A 16,236-nucleotide genomic window follows, 5' to 3' on the forward strand; every position below is an offset into this window, starting at 1 on the left:
TTACTAGGCAACATTACTTATTATAAAAAGGACTTGCTAATTGGTGAAATGCATTAAAACTGTAAAGACTATAAGTTAACTATAAAAGCTTATAGCAAAAACAAAAACAATCTCTGTTCCCCCGAGCATGATCCTTGAGGCAACCTGGAAGCTACTCATGGACTGTTACAAGAAGTGGTTCCTTTTATATAGGAGACTTTCCTGTGCTGAGGTAACACAGCCCACACACCGGATCTTGTCTGTTACAACCCAGTATACTCCTTGCTGAGCATAAATGCTGCACCTGGATGAATGGAAGGTTCTCAGTGAAGATACAGCTTATGTCGCTACGCTGTGCTCCGAGTCTCCATCGTGCTACAGAGCCAGTGAACCTGGTGCCAGATTGTGACCAATCAGTTACTGAGACTGTGAAGGTCACCCAGAACCGCTAACCATGGTCACGCGGAGTGGCTGTTGGACCTTTCTTCCCCACTACAATTCTTGTCAGCCTCTCATCCTTGAATTTATTGAAATGTTGCAGCCTCTATAATAGAATACAATAAACTGTTTGTTGTAACTCTAATAACCCCCAGATAGAACACACTCATCTTGACATTTCTTTAGAACTATGTTTGGAAACAGAGAACACACAGAAAAACCTTCTAATAATATATTGCTAATTACAAATATCCACTCTTTTCCTCTTTCCTTTTCCTGTTCCCTCCCTTCCTCTCTCTCTCTTTTTTATTTTTTCTCTCTCTCTGTCTCACCAAAGACAGAACATGAGCCTATCTTCATTCTGAGTATGCCTAAAATGTTATAAGAAGGTTACACTGCTTCAGGAGAAGTATACAGTAGAGAATATGCAAGAAATCCTTGAGAAGTACCAAGCGGGTTTCTAGAGATGTTTCCATCACCACCATCTCTGATTACATCCAATTTTGTCTACTATTTGACAGAATTCTACCAATTATTAACAGACATTTTATCTGAAATTTGCTTCTTGACTCTATCTAAAGGGTTTCCCAACTGGGAAATTCTCATTCTACTTTCTGTTCAGTCTGTATCACTTAAGATGTATTCTTGCCAGAATTGTTTAACTTGATTCTAATAAGCCTTTAGCTTTAACTTCAAGTTTATAGGAAATACATGGACTAGAAAAAAATAAGCCACAAGACAAGGTGTTACTTGAGGACACTGCACCAATATCTATAAAATTAAATGGAATAAAGAAAAACTATAGGGAGATGGAATGGGAGAAAAACATGAGACTGTTATACATTAAAGAGAGAAACGTTAAATCCAAATGCAAAACACAAGGTTCAAACAAACCAACAAAAATACAATTTAGGAACAAGAGGGACAATGTGAATATATTCTAGATGTTAGACACATTTTTTAAATAATTGTTAATTTTCTTAGATATGATTGTAACCACAGAACCAGCCCAAACTGGCTTTATCCTGTTCCTAACAAGACACTGAGTTGTTTTTCAGGGGCAACAGAACAAAACCATTAGTTATGCAACCGGAGCATGTGCAGGAGAAAACTTTGACCTCTAATAAAATCTGGAACCAAAGTTTCACCCCCAACGCCCCCCCCCCCACACACACACACACAGAACCGAAAAGCTGAGACTTGACAGGAAATCTATCATCAGAATCCGTTTAAAAGCCAAGGGCCCGCGTCCCACGTGACCCAGTGCTGACGCGCTCCAGCTGGAACCTGCCCCGCCAGCGCTTCCGCATACCAGCCTGTCCTCCTCTAACCACTTAAATTCCACCCCAAACTCTGGATTGAGGAGACAGATTTGAGCCTTGCCTCCTATCTCCTTGCCAGTCAACTTCACAATAAAAGCCTGCTTTCTTTTCTCAAATGGCGGTGCCACAGTACTGCCTTCCATGCGCGTGGGCAGCAAGCCCTCGCTCGGTAACATGATCACAGTTTCGTGCTCAGATGAGAAAGTCCTTACTTTTGGAGATGCCTAGTGAGTACTTAGCAATGAGATGTCATGATATCTGTAATTTACTTTAAAATACTCCAGCCAAAAACAAACAAACAAAAAATTAAACCAAAGACTAGTAAATGTTAAATCTTGGTGAAGATTAGACCGAGGTTCATTATACTATTCTGCTTTTCTGTATTTTTTATCTTTGTATAAAAGGGTTTTATATTGCAGTGCAAAAAAATCATTTTAAATTTTGAGTGATCTTTTTGGAAGGCCTCATTTTCTTATTGTGGTATAGAATATATAAAATATCATATTTTAAATATTTTCAAGTATAAATTTCAGTGACATGAAGTGCATTCACATTATTGTGCAACCATCACCACCATCCATCTCCAGAACTTTTTCATCTCCCCAAATTGAAACGCTACCCATTAAACACTAATTCCCCATTCCCCTCTCCTCCTAGCCCCAGGCAATCACTACTCTACTGTCTCTATAAATTTGACTACTCTAGGTACCTCATATAACTGGAAGCACTTTTTGTCCATTTAACTCTGGCTTATTCCACTTAGCACAATGTCTTCCACGTTTATCCATGTTGTAGCATATATCAGAATTTCCTTCTTTTTTTAAGGCTGAATAATATTCCATTACATGTATACACCACATTTTGTTTATCCATTCATTCACTGATGGACACTTCAGTTGCTTGCAACCGTTGGCTATTGTGAATAATGCTGCTATGAACATAGGTATACAAATATCTGATTCCCTGCTTTCACTTCTTTGGTATATAACAAGAAGTGGAATTGTTGAATCATATGGTAATTCTATTTTTTAAGGAATTGCCACACTGATTTCCACAACAACTCCACCATTTTACATTCCCATCACCAATGCACAAAGGTTCCATTTCTTCACATCCTCACCAACACTTACTATTCTGTTTGTTTGATAACAGTCATCCTAATGGGTATAAAGTGGTATCTCATTGTGGCTTTGATTCGAATTTCCCTAATGATTAGTGATGCTGACTGAGTATCTTTTCATATGCTTATTGGGCATTTGTATATCTTCATTGGAGAAACGATTATTCAAGTCCTCGTCCCATTTTTAATTGGGTTGCTGATGAGATGTAAAAGTTCTATATATATTCTGTATATTTTTCCCTTATCAGATATATGATTGAAAAACATTTTCTTCTCTGCTATGGATTGTCTTTTCACTTTGTATAATGTTTTTCGATGCACAAGTTTTTAATTTTAATGAAGTCCAAATCATTGACTTTTTTCTTTTGTTGCCTGACTTTTAATATCTAACATCTCATTGCCAAATCCAATATATCATAAAGGTTTTTCCCTCTGTTTTCATCTAAGAGTTTTATATATTGCCCTATGTTTAGGTCTTTCATCTATTTTGAATTAATTTTTATTTATGGTATATAACAAGAGTCCAATTTCATTCTTTTGTTTGTGGATACCCACTTTTCTCAAAACCTTGTTGAAATACCTGTCCTTTCCCCATTAAATGTTCTTGGCACCCTTGTCAAAAATCATTTGACTGTATATGTGAGAATTTATTTATGGGTTCTCCATTCTATGCAACTGGTCTATGTCTGTCTCTACACCAGTACCATACTGTTTTGATTACTGTAGCTTTGTGGTAGGTTTTGAAATCAGGAAATATGAGACCTCCAACTTTGTTCTCCTTTGTCAATATTGTTTTAGCTAGTTGCAGTCCCTTGAGATTTCATATGAATTTTAAGATGGATTTTTCTATTTCAGGAAAAAATGTCATTGGGAGTTTGACAGGGATTACACTGAATCTACAGATTAATTTAGATAATACTGTTATCATCACAATATTAAGTTTATCAATCCATGAACATGGGATGTCTATCTGTTGCCACATAGCAGACTACCCGTCTATCTCCTCGTATCTGCCCCTAAAGAAAGGAGAGTCTGTAAGATGGATCCTTTCAGGGACTTTGCTTTACCTTTGTGCTTACACCTTATGTTTCCCCATTAGGCCCCAAAAAGATGGCTGGCTAGCCAATGATGGGTAAGATTCCCCATGGGGGGGAGGGGGGGACAACCCAAGTCAGACACAGCCGCATAGGGACCATCGGGGAACTTGCGGGGTCGACAGAGGTGGGCACAGCCCTCCACCTTCCCCCGGCTAAGAAGACCCTCTGCCTCTGTGGCTACATTCCTTCCCACAAACCTGCAGGGGAAGTGACTCAATGATGTGCTTTCCATCTATTCATACGCATATAGGTTTTGTCCCTTGGGGAAGTACTTATCCTGGGACTCATCCTGGGTACTTATCCTGCAGGCAAGGGTGATTGGCTTAAATCAGTTTCCTATTGTAATATATGGGACTCACAGATCTTGAGATTGACAAGCTTCACTTCTTTTACTTCCACATCCAACTAATAAAAGCCATGCGTTGGCCTGATTCGACGCTCAGTCTTTGAAGCTGCAGGTCCCTTGGCCCCGCTTGCACTCTTACTCGTCTATTGTCTTTCTTAGCCTTGTGCCACCTTTCTCGCTTCCCACTGCTCTTGTCGTGCTGGACGCGACATCTATCCATTTATTTGTGTCTAATTTCATTTAGCAACACTCTGTTTTCAGGATATACGTCTTTTGCCACCCTTGGTACATTTACTCCTAAGTATTTTATTCTTTTTGATGCTACTATAAATAAAATTATTAACTTCCTTTTGGGGATTGGTAACTGTTAGTATTTAGAATGCAACTGATTTCTGCATGCTGATTACGTATCCTAGAATTTTACTAAATTCATTTATTAGTTCTAATAGGTTTTTTTAGTAGAATCTTTATGGTTTTATACGTATAAGATCATGTTGTCTGTAAAGAGATAATTTTACTTCGTCTTTTGCAATTTGGATGCCATTTATTTTTTAATTCTTGCCTAATTGTTCAGGCCAGGACTTCCAGCACTGTAATGAATAGAAGCGGTGAAGACAAGATAAGGCATCCTCGTCTTCCTGATCTTAAAGGAAAAGCTTTCAATCTTTCATCACTGATTACGACGTTAAGTGTGGTTTTTTCATATATAGCCTTTATTATGAGATAATTTCCTTTTACTTTTCATTTGTAGTGTGTTGTTCTTTTTTAATCATGAAACGGTACTGAATTCTTTCTAATGCTTTTGCCTGCACAGAGATAGTCATGTGTTTCTTCCTTTCATACTGTTAATGTGGTATATTCATTGATTATTTTCATGTTGAACCACCCTTGAATTCTAAGAATCACTCTGTCTTGGTTACAGTGCTGCTGAATTTGGTTTGCTAGTACTTATTGAGAATTTTTGCATCAACACTAATAAGAAATACAGGCATACCTCAAAGAGGTTGCAGTTTTGGTTCCAGACCACTGTATAAAGTGAATATTACAATAAAGCAAGTCACATAAATTGTTTTGGTTTCCCAGTGAATATAAAACCTATGTTTACATTATACTGCAGTCTGTTAAGTATGCAATACCATACATCTAAAAAATAAGTAAATACCTTAATTTAAAAATAATTTAATGATCTGGATCAAAATGGCGGCGAGAGGTGAGCTTCTGTAAAACTCCCCTGGAATTTCCAATTAATCGAACAACAGTAACTCCACAAAGGACTCCCTGCACAGCAGACAGGCAAGATGAAGAGGCCCACTACTGATTTCACCTAAAGGTGGGCAAATCGCGCAAACAGGGGAGGAGGGAAGGGAGAAGTGCGGAGACAGAACCACACAGGTGCAGGACGCAGACGTAGCTCAGTGCTCCGAGCTTGCTGCATCCCAGAACTACCGCAGCTGCAGGAGAGGGAAGAACACGGACTGCTAGGGCTCCGCTTATGGCCTACAGGGCTGAGGCGACAGTATATAACACGGCTGAACCCAACGCTCACGGCAGAGACCTCGGAGAAAAGACTGAGGGAAGAAGGCTGAAAACGGCGGTTTAAGCCCTCACTGCCGAGCAGAGAACAGAAGCCTTAGGCAGTGAGACTAGCCGCCCCCTCCCTCCCCTCCCAGAGCTCACCCTGCCAACACCTTCACGGAACAGTAACAGTGTCAGATCAAAAGAACAGAATATTTGCTGTTCTGAGAACTATGGACCACAGACATAGATTCGCAGCCCAACTAATTCTGGCAAAGGGGAGGGAGCTGTGGAAGCAGGACCGGCTGTGGTGGTGGTCACCGCCATTGCTCTGGGCCACCTCTCACAACTCACCCTGTCCCTGGCCCCACCTATCTGGGCGGATTCCTGCAGGAATAAACACAACTGCTGAAACATACGGGCTCTGAATCTTGTGCAGGAAGAGCTTTGGAACTTCAAAAGCTCTCCACATACCCAAACAGATACTGCGCCCTGTGACCCAGGCGAACTGTTAACAGAGGAGAAGCCGGTCTCCCAGGGAATCCCCCCATTGTGTGAGAAGCTGGAATAGTGCAGAGAAAACAACACTACCGCGTGAGAGAGAAACAAAAGGCTGCAGTCAGAGAGAAAATAAAACATTCTACCAACAAGTACTGGAATACAAAAGAAAGACCTCTTCCTATCAACCTGTTGCAGAAGCCACTCCTGTAGATGTCTAGGAAGAGAAATAATAAATCAGTAATTGCCATGAATAACCAAGGCAACAAGACAGCTCAGAGAGAAAGGGAAAAGTCTCCAGAAAAGGAACTTAAAGATATGGAAATATGTCACTTAAATGACAGAGAATTCAAGATTGCAGTTCTGAAAAAACTCAACGAGATGCAACAAAACACAGAAAGGCAGTTTAATGAACTCAGAAACACAATCAAAGAACAACACGAACATTTTACCAAAGAGATTGAAATTTTAAAAAAGAACCAAATAGAACTTCTGGAGATTAAGAACTCAACAGAAGAAATTAAAAATGAAATAACCAGCTTAGGTAGTAGAGTTGACCAGATGGAGGAAAGAATTAGTGACATCGAAGATAGAAACCTGGAAATTACACAGATGGAAGGAAAAAGAGACTTGAGACTTAAAAGAAATGAAAGAACTCTACAAGAAGTTTCTGACTCCATCAGAAAGAGCAATATAACAATAATGGGCATACCAGAAGGAGAAGAAAGAGAGAAGGGAACAGAGAATATATTCAAACAAATTGTTGATGAGAACTTCCCAAACTTGTGGACAGAACTGGATCCTCGAATCCAAGAAGCAAATAGAACACCTAATTACCTCAATCCCAACAGGCCTTCTCCAAGGCACATTGTATTGAAGCTGTCTAAAATCAACGACAAAGAAAGAATCCTCAAGGCAGCCAGGGAAAAGAAGACAGTAACCTACAAAGGAAAGCCCATTAGATTATCATCAAATTCTCAGCAGAAACTCTACAAGCCAGGAGAGAGTGGAACCAAATATTCAAACTATTGAAAGAGAGAAATCATGAGCCAAGAATAATACATCCAGCAAAGATATCCTTTAGATATGAAGGAGGAATAAAGACCTTTCCAGACATACAGAAACTGAGGAAATTTTCTAATACACGACCTGCACTACAAGAAATACTAAAGGAGGCTATTCGACCACCATCAACAGGGACAATTTGTGGCAACCACAACTCAAAAAGGGGGAGAGTAAAGGCCTGAACCGGAGTACGGGAATGGAGAAAGTAAGCGTGCTGAAGAAAATGGACTACTCTAAATATCAAACTTTCTTTTACATAAACTTAAGGGTAACCACTCAAAAAAATCCAGAACTGAAATACATACCGTAATAAAAGAAGAAACAGAGGGAAACATCATAGAACACCACCACACAGAAATAATAGACAACACCAAAAAGGCAAAGAAACAATGGAGACACAGCCTTACCAGAAAACTAAAGATAGAATGACAGGAAATCCTCACATATCAATAATCACCCTAAATGTAAATGGACTGAACTCACCAATGAAAAGGCACAGAATAGCAGATTGGATCAAAAAACTAAACCCAACCATATGCTGTCTCCAAGAGACACATCTCAGCTACAAGGACAAGCATAGACTCAAAGTGAAAGGGTGGAAATTGACACTCCAAGCAAATGGCACCCAGAGAAAATCAGGTATAGCCATACTGATATCAGATGAAACAGACTTCAGTGTGAAAAAGATAACAAGAGACAAAGATGGACATTTCATAATGGTAAACAGGACTATACAACAAGAAGACATAACAGTCATCAATATTTATGCCCCCAATCAGGGAGGACCGAAATATACCAAAAAACTACTAACAGAACTAAAGGGAGAAATTCACCAAAACACAATTATACTAGGGGACTTAAATACATCATTGACAGCTATGGATAGATCATCCAAACAGAAAATAAATAACGAAATAGCAGCCCTAAATGACACATTAGATGAAATGGACATAATTGACATATATAGAGCACTTCATCCTAAAACATCAGACTATACATTCTTTTCTAGTGTACATGGAACATTCTCAAGGATAGACCATATATTGGGACATAAAATCAGTCTCAGCAAATTTAAGAAGATTGAAATCATACCAAGCATATTCTCTGATCACAAGGCTTTGAAATTGGATATCAACTGCAAAAAGAAAGCAGGAAAAAACACAAATACATGGAGATTAAACAACAGTTTTAAAGAACGACTGGGTCAAAAAAGAAATTAGAGGAGAGATCAAAAGATACATAGAAACAAATGACAATGAAAATACATCCTACCAAAATTTTAGGGATGCAGCGTAAGCAGTTTTAAGAGGGAAATTTATATTACAGGCTTATCTCAAGAAACAAGAAAACTCCCAAATAAATAACCTAATGTTACACCTTAAAGAACTAGAAAAAGAAGAACAAGTGAAACCCAAGGTCAGCAGAAGAAAGGAAATAACAAAAATCAGAGCTGAACTAAATGAAATAGAGAACAAAAAGACAATAGAAAAAATTAATGTGACAAAGAGCTGGTTCTTTGAAAAGGTTAACAAAATTGACAAACCCTTGGCTAGACTCACTAAGATAAAAAGAGAGAAGACACTGATTAACAAAATCAGAAACGTAAAAGGGGAAGTTATCACGGACACCACAGAAATACAAAGGATCATCCAACAATACTGTGAAGGACTATATGCCACCAAATTCAACAACCTAGAAGAAATGGACAAGTTCTTAGAAACATATAGCCTTCCAAGGCTGAACCATGAAGAACTGGAAAATCTAAACATCACCAGTAACGAAATTGAATCAGTCATCCAAAACCTTCCCAAAAGCAAAAGTCCAGGACCAGATGGCTTCACTAGTGAATTCTACCAAACCTTCAAAGAGGATCTAATACCAATCCTGCACAAACTCTTCCAAAAAATTGAAGAAGAGACAGTACTCCCTAACTCATTTTATGAGGCCAACATTACCCTGATACCAAAACCTGGTAAGGACAGCACAAAAAAAGAAAACTACAGACCAATATCTCTGATGAATACAGATGCAAAAATCCTAAACAAAATTCTAGCAAATCGAATACAACAATGCATTAAAAAGATTATTCATCACGACCAAGTGGGGTTCAACCCGGTTCACAAGGATGGTTGAACATCCACAAATCCATCAATGTGATACATCACATAAACAAAATAAAGGACAAAAATCATATGATTATATCAATTGATGCAGAAAAAGCATTTGACAAGATACAACATCCATTTATGATTAAAACACTTAATAAAATAGGTATAGAAGGAAAATACCTTAACATAATAAAGGCCATATATGACAAGCCCTCAGCTAATCTCATAATTAATGGTGAAAAACTGAAGCCCTTTGCTCTACGTTCAGGAACACGACAGGGCTGTCCCCTATCACCTCTGCTTTTCAACATAGTGTTGGAAGTCCTTGCCAGAGCAATCAGGCAAGAGAAAGAAATAAAAGGCATCCAAATTGGGAATGAAGAAGTTAAATTATCACTCTTTGCAGATGACATGATGCTATATATAGAAAACCCTAAAGACTCCACCAAAAAGCTATTAGAAACAATCAACGAATACAGTAAAGTTGCTGGCTACAAAATCAACGCACAAAAGTCCACTGCATTCCTATATACTAACAATGAAATCTCAGGAAAAGAAATACAAAAAACAATTCCTTTTGCAATTGCAGCAAAAAGAATAAAATACCTAGGAATAAACTTAATCAAGGATGTGAAGGACCTATATGCTGAAAACTAGAAGACATTTTTGAAAGAAATTGAAGAAGACACAAAGAAATGGAAAGACATTCCGTGCTCATGGATTGAAAGAATCAACATAGTTAAAATGGCCATATTACCCAAAGCAATATACAGATTTAATGCAATCCGCATCAAATCCCAATGGCATTTTTTAAAGAAATAGAACAAAAATCATCAGATTTGTTTGGAACCACAAAAGACCACGAATAGCCAATGTAATCTTAAGAAAAAAGAACAATACTGGAGGTATCACACTCCCTGACTTTAGCGTGTACTACAGGGCAACAATAATCAAAACAGCATGGTATTGGCAGAAAAACAGACACACAGACCAATGGAATAGAACTGAGAACCCAGAAATAAAACCAAATAAATATGGACAGATAATTTTTGACAAAGAAGCTAAAAACATACACTGGAGGAAAGACAGCCTCTTCAATAAATGGTGCTGGGAGAATTGGATAGCCACGTGCAAAAGAATGAAACTGGACTGCTATTTGTCACCATGTACCAAAGTTAATTCAAAATGGATCAAAGACTTAAGCATAAGCCCTGACACAATAAACTGCATAGAAGAAAACACAGGTACTATGGACCTTGGGTTCAAAGAGCATTTTATGAATTTGACTCCAAAGGCAATAGAAGTAAAAGCTAAAATAAACGAATGGGACTATATGAAACTTAAAAGCTTCTGCACAGCAAAAGAAACCATTGACAAAATAAAGAGGCCACCAACTGAATGGGAGAAGATTTTTGCAAATAGTGCCTCCGATAAGGGGCTAGTATCCAGAATATACAAGGAACTCATGCAACTCAACAACAAAAAAACAAACAACCCAATTGAAAAATGGGCAGAGGACCTGAAGAGACATTTCTCCAAAGAGGACATACAAATGGCAAATAGACATATGAAAAAATGCTCAACATCACTAATCATCAGAGAAATGCAAATCAAAACCACAATGAGATATCACCTCACCCCAGTCAGAATGGCTATCATCAACAAGACAAATAGTAACAAATGTTGGAGAGGTTGTGGAGAAAAAGGAACCCTCATACACTGTTGGTGGGAATGCAGACTGGTGCAGCCGTTATGGAAGGCAGTGTGGAGGTTCCTCAAAAAATTACGAATAGAATTGCCATATGACCCAGCAATCCCTCTCCTGGGTATCTACCCAAAAAATCTGAAAACATTTATACATAAAGACACGTGTGCTCCAATGTTCATTGCAGCTTTGTTTACGGTGGCCAAGACATGGAAACAACCAAAATGTCCTTCGATAGATGAATGGATAAAGAAGTTGTGGTATATATACACAATGGAATACTATTCGGCAGTAAGAAAAGATGATATAGGAACATTTGTGACAACATGGATGGATCTTGAGAGTGTAATGCTGAGCGAAATAAGTCAGACAGAAAAAGCAGAGAACCATGTGATTTCACTGATATGTGGTATATAAACCAAAAACAACAAAAGAACAAGACAAACAAATGAGAAACAGAAACTCATAGACACAGACAATAGTTTAGTGGTTACCAGAGGGTAAAGGGGGTGGGGGGTGGGAGATGAGGGTAAGGGGGATCAAATATATGGTGATGGAAGGAGAACTGACTCTGGGTGGTGAACACACAATGGGATTTATAGATGATGTAATACAGAATTGTACACCTGAAATCTATGTAATTTCACTAACAATTGTCACCCCAATAAATTTTAAAAAATAAATAAATAAATATTATTTATTGCTAAAACACACTAATCACCATCTGAGACTTCAGCAAGTTGTAATATTTTTGCTGATGGAGCATCTTGCTTTGATGTTGATGAAAACACAGTATCTGCTAAGTGCAATAAAGCGAAATACAATAAAATGAGGTATGCCTGCATTGGTCTGTAGTTTTCTTGTAGTGTCTTTGTCTGGTTTTGGTATCAGGATAACACTGGCCTTGTAGAATGAGCTTGGAAGTGTTCCCTCCTCTTCAACTTTTTGGAGGAGTTTAAAAAGGATTGGTGTTAATTGTTCTTTAGGTGTTTGGTAAACTTCAACAATGAAGCCATCTGGTCCTAGGTTTTTCTTTCTTAGGAGGTTTCAGATTATTGATTCAATCTCCTTACTAGTCATAGGTCTACTCATATTTTCTATTTATTCATGATTCAGTTTTGATAAGATGTGTGTTCCTTAGAATTTAGCCATTTCACCTAGGTTATTCAATTTTTTGCTCTACAATTGTTCACAGCATTCATGATCCTTTCTATTTCTGTAAAATCCGTGGTAATGTTTCTCCTTTCACGTCTAATTTTAGTTGAGTCTTCTTTTTTTTTAGTAAATCTAGCTAAAGGTTTATTAATTTTGATATTTTCCCAAAAAAAGCAACTCTTGATTTCATTGATGTTTCTCTTGGCCTCATTTTTGAGAACTTGAGCACGCTGGCTAGCACATGTGACTATCTGTATGGCTTAAGAGCACAGATGCCAGTTACTCATCTGATGATGATCTGGTAATGGCAAAATTTAAAAACTTCCCCAAACACCACAGTAAAACCTAACCTCACATTTAAATCTATGACAATACCATATAACTCATCTATACAAAATGACATTCTAAAACTTCATTTTACGAATGGGATGCATTTAGTGCTTAAGACCAACATTACTTTCAGGAAATTCCTTAACAAATAACTATTAATTCTGAAGATGACTCACATCTCATTAACTAGTACTGTGCCAAATAATACTCATGAAACAGCTAATTATCTCCATTAGAAAGCCTTTGAATAAGCTCATATTCCATTGGTTCTCAAGCTACATTCCTGCGCATCACTGGCATTTCAAAAACTGGTCCAAAATATTCCACTGCTAACATAATGGTAATCTCTCCTAATTTGCATAAATATTAAATGGATAGTAATTTCAATTAGTTTTTCTCCATAAATGTATACTACAATATATATCAAAAGAATATATACTGTAGCTATCACTAACAGAAAAAAAACAAGTAAATAGCTAGTTAACTATTTTAGTGTAAAATTTATAATAGCCAAATCACATTGTATTAAATAGGTTGCTCTTACAAATGTGCTCATGGTCATGTATGTATATTACATATATATGGTACTATAATTTTTCCTCCAAAATAGTGTTCTCAAGTCATACAAATAAATATATCAATAACTTTATAGTGTTCCTTTTCTAAAAAGCATCATGACTTCCAAAAATTCTAACAACTGGAAACTACTAACATATACTAAATTCCCGTAAAGCACATTTCTTTAAAGCTTTTAAAGAAGTGGTTGAAAGCTTGTCATGAACAAAAGTGTTACATCAGAAAAAACAAGGCTTAACTTTTAAAGATGCCCCATAGTTCTTCGCAAGGAAACTGAAGGTTACTCAGCTAATTTCTCTAACATGAAGCCATCCAAACTAAATGTAGGCCTCACCTAAGATTTTTAACTATTATCATCAACCAAAGCCATTTTTTTTTCAGATTCTAAGACAATTGCTTCACAATTTGTTTCTTCCAAAAACGAAACAAAATGAACAAATTTTTAATTTTCAAAGGTTAGCAAACAGGTTTCTCCAAAATATCAATTCTTTCCAACCTCATGGCTTCATACAAACTGTTCCCAATGTTTTGTGTGTACTCAAATTGACTTTTTCCTGCAACAGAAACAGTATTTGGCTATTTCCCAAAAGATATCAACCATAATAGAATCAAGGATATTTATACTGTTAAGCGACAGAACTCATGTCCTGTTCTTCCTTAAAATACACTTCCCTTATCCTTATACAGACATAGGCAATGAGTTGTCCTTTTTTGATACTGAATGTTGAGCATTATGCATAAAATTGTGGTACGTGAATGTAATTCTCTACAACAATGAAAATGAATAACAGCTACATGAACAACACAGATGAGTATCACAAGAATAACCCTGAGCAAAAGAAGTCACAAACATCATGTTCCTCTCATACAAAGTTCTTTAAAAGTCAAAACAGATATTACATAGAAATTCACCTTTAAGAGGTGAAAACAAAGAAAAATGAGGAAGTTACCATAAAAATCAAGATAATAGCTACCTGAAGGGTAATAAAGGAGTGTGATCAGAGAAAAGGTGCCTCTGCGATGCCAGCAATATTCTGCATCTACACCTGAACTATGGTGAAATGGGAGTTTGCATTACAATTATTCTCTAAACCATACACAAATGTTTTATGCACTCTCCTGTATCTATGCTATCTAACCATTTTTTAAAAGAAAAAAATAAGAATAAAGCAGCCTGCCATTCAAAACAAGTTTTGTTTTGTTTTTCTGACTACATGGAAATATTATGAAAGCTAGCAAGCAGAAGCCTACCAAGATCACAAACACACAATAAGAAAGTCAACAAAAACTATTAAAAACCAGACTCAGATTCAACCCAAGTTACAACTTCTTAGTCAATGGACAAGAGATGGGATCTGGTAATCTGTACTATGCACATGATTAACATGTACTTCAAGTGATTCTACCACCAACGAAGTTTGGAAAATATGCTTTAGCCCCGTATAGTACATATCACCTGGGGGCTTGTGATAAAAATAACCATTCCCAGGCCCCGCCACTGGAGATTCAGACAGAAAATCTATAATTTTGCTTTTTCAAAAAAAAGTCGCTGAGTGAATCCTTATGATCAAGCTCTATTTGGAAAATACTGTTCTGAGCCATAGACTGGCATATAGCACACCAAGTCATTATTGGTGAACTTAAGTTAAAAAAGGGTGGTACAGAGAGTCACATTAGAAAAAGAAAAAAAGGGAGAAAAATAGGAATGCTAGCAAAAATACACTTCATGATTCTCTCAAATACCACTGCTGTCGCCAATCCCAGCAATATGCTACTCAGCAAACAAGAAACACACAAATGACAATAAAATTGCTTTCACGGATATCAGAATTGTAAGCACCATTTAGGGAAACATGCAGGAAATTCTGGTTTTCTAAGCTAATCAAAAGTGTCATGCCCAGTGTACTTCACAGTAGCAATCTCCTGAACCAGAATTTTCTGTTTTTTTATGATGCTTCACACAAATGTCACCATCCTCACTACAGACAAATCAGTACAGAACTTAATTTTGTGCCTGGCACTGTTAAGCACATGACATGAATGTTTTTCCATATAACCCTCAAAACAACCTTGTCGAGTAAACAAAAACAATGCAGCTTCATCATCATTCCAGTTTCCCTATTTTAGAGGACTCCTTTTCTATGTGAAGTATACTAGAGACTAACTGGTTGAATAAGTGAACCAATTCCCTTACCCATTATCCCCACACCCATCTCTTCCTTCTTTAATTTATGCATGATTCTGAACAAAAAGCTGAGCATGCCCAATGACCCACTCACACTGTTTGGATACTATTTGGCCTATTATGTTAACAGTGGAGGGTTATGGGGCACCAGATCAAATGGTTATAAAAATCGTTTCTTTAAAATATTACCCCAGAGCTCTGTTCCTGGCCTTCATTTCTATACACCACATTCTCCCTTGACAAATGTTTGAGACCTTCCTGCGTACCTACCATGCTTCACGCCTCTTAAACTTCTCTACATTTTTTATTTATCATAATAGTCATTACTGTCTATCATGCTATAATTTGCTTAAATGTTATGTTTATCACTTAGTGTCCATCTCTGCTGCAAGAATATAAACTCCTCCAAGATAGGAATCTTTATATTATGGGTATATTACAAAGTACCTAAATAGTGTCTGGCACATATTAGGTACTTAGTATTTCTAGAATGAAGGCACATGTGTCCTCTCTTAACAGTACCACAAAGCCTCTGAACTGTGCCCTCCTCTTAACTATGGTTTAAAAAATTTAAGACCTTAATGTGAAAAACATTTTACGTATACATTAAAAACATGCATAAATACTATGAACCAAAACAATTTTTTAATACATGTAAACTCTAGGTGAGACTCCATGTGGTTTTTATTTTTCATTCATCTGCATGTTTCACTATAAAAAATTAAAACTTTCTAAAGTCTATTTCATTTTATGTAACATATACCAAAAAAAGCCTAAAAGAAAATACACAGAATTTT

The 16,236-nt window shown here is 37.1% G+C and overlaps 1 protein-coding gene across 3 annotated transcripts in view; it reads right to left on the reverse strand.

The window, feature by feature from the left end:
* The window catches only part of RNF13 (ring finger protein 13), a 137,087-nt gene that overhangs the window by 94,020 nt on the left and 26,831 nt on the right, over positions 1-16,236 (reverse strand). The window contains exon 1 of one of the 3 annotated variants that reach the window (XM_074333751.1): positions 7,153-7,175. The exons of the other annotated variants lie outside the window; for them this stretch is intronic. The gene's annotated coding sequence lies outside the window, so the exon portion shown is untranslated. Of the gene's footprint in view, positions 1-7,152; positions 7,176-16,236 lie in introns of those variants that run through there. 3 annotated transcript variants of the gene reach the window in all.

Source organism: Rhinolophus sinicus, linkage group LG01, assembly GCF_036562045.2.
Source record: "Rhinolophus sinicus isolate RSC01 linkage group LG01, ASM3656204v1, whole genome shotgun sequence".
In the NCBI taxonomy this organism is placed as follows: Eukaryota; Metazoa; Chordata; class Mammalia; order Chiroptera; family Rhinolophidae; genus Rhinolophus; species Rhinolophus sinicus.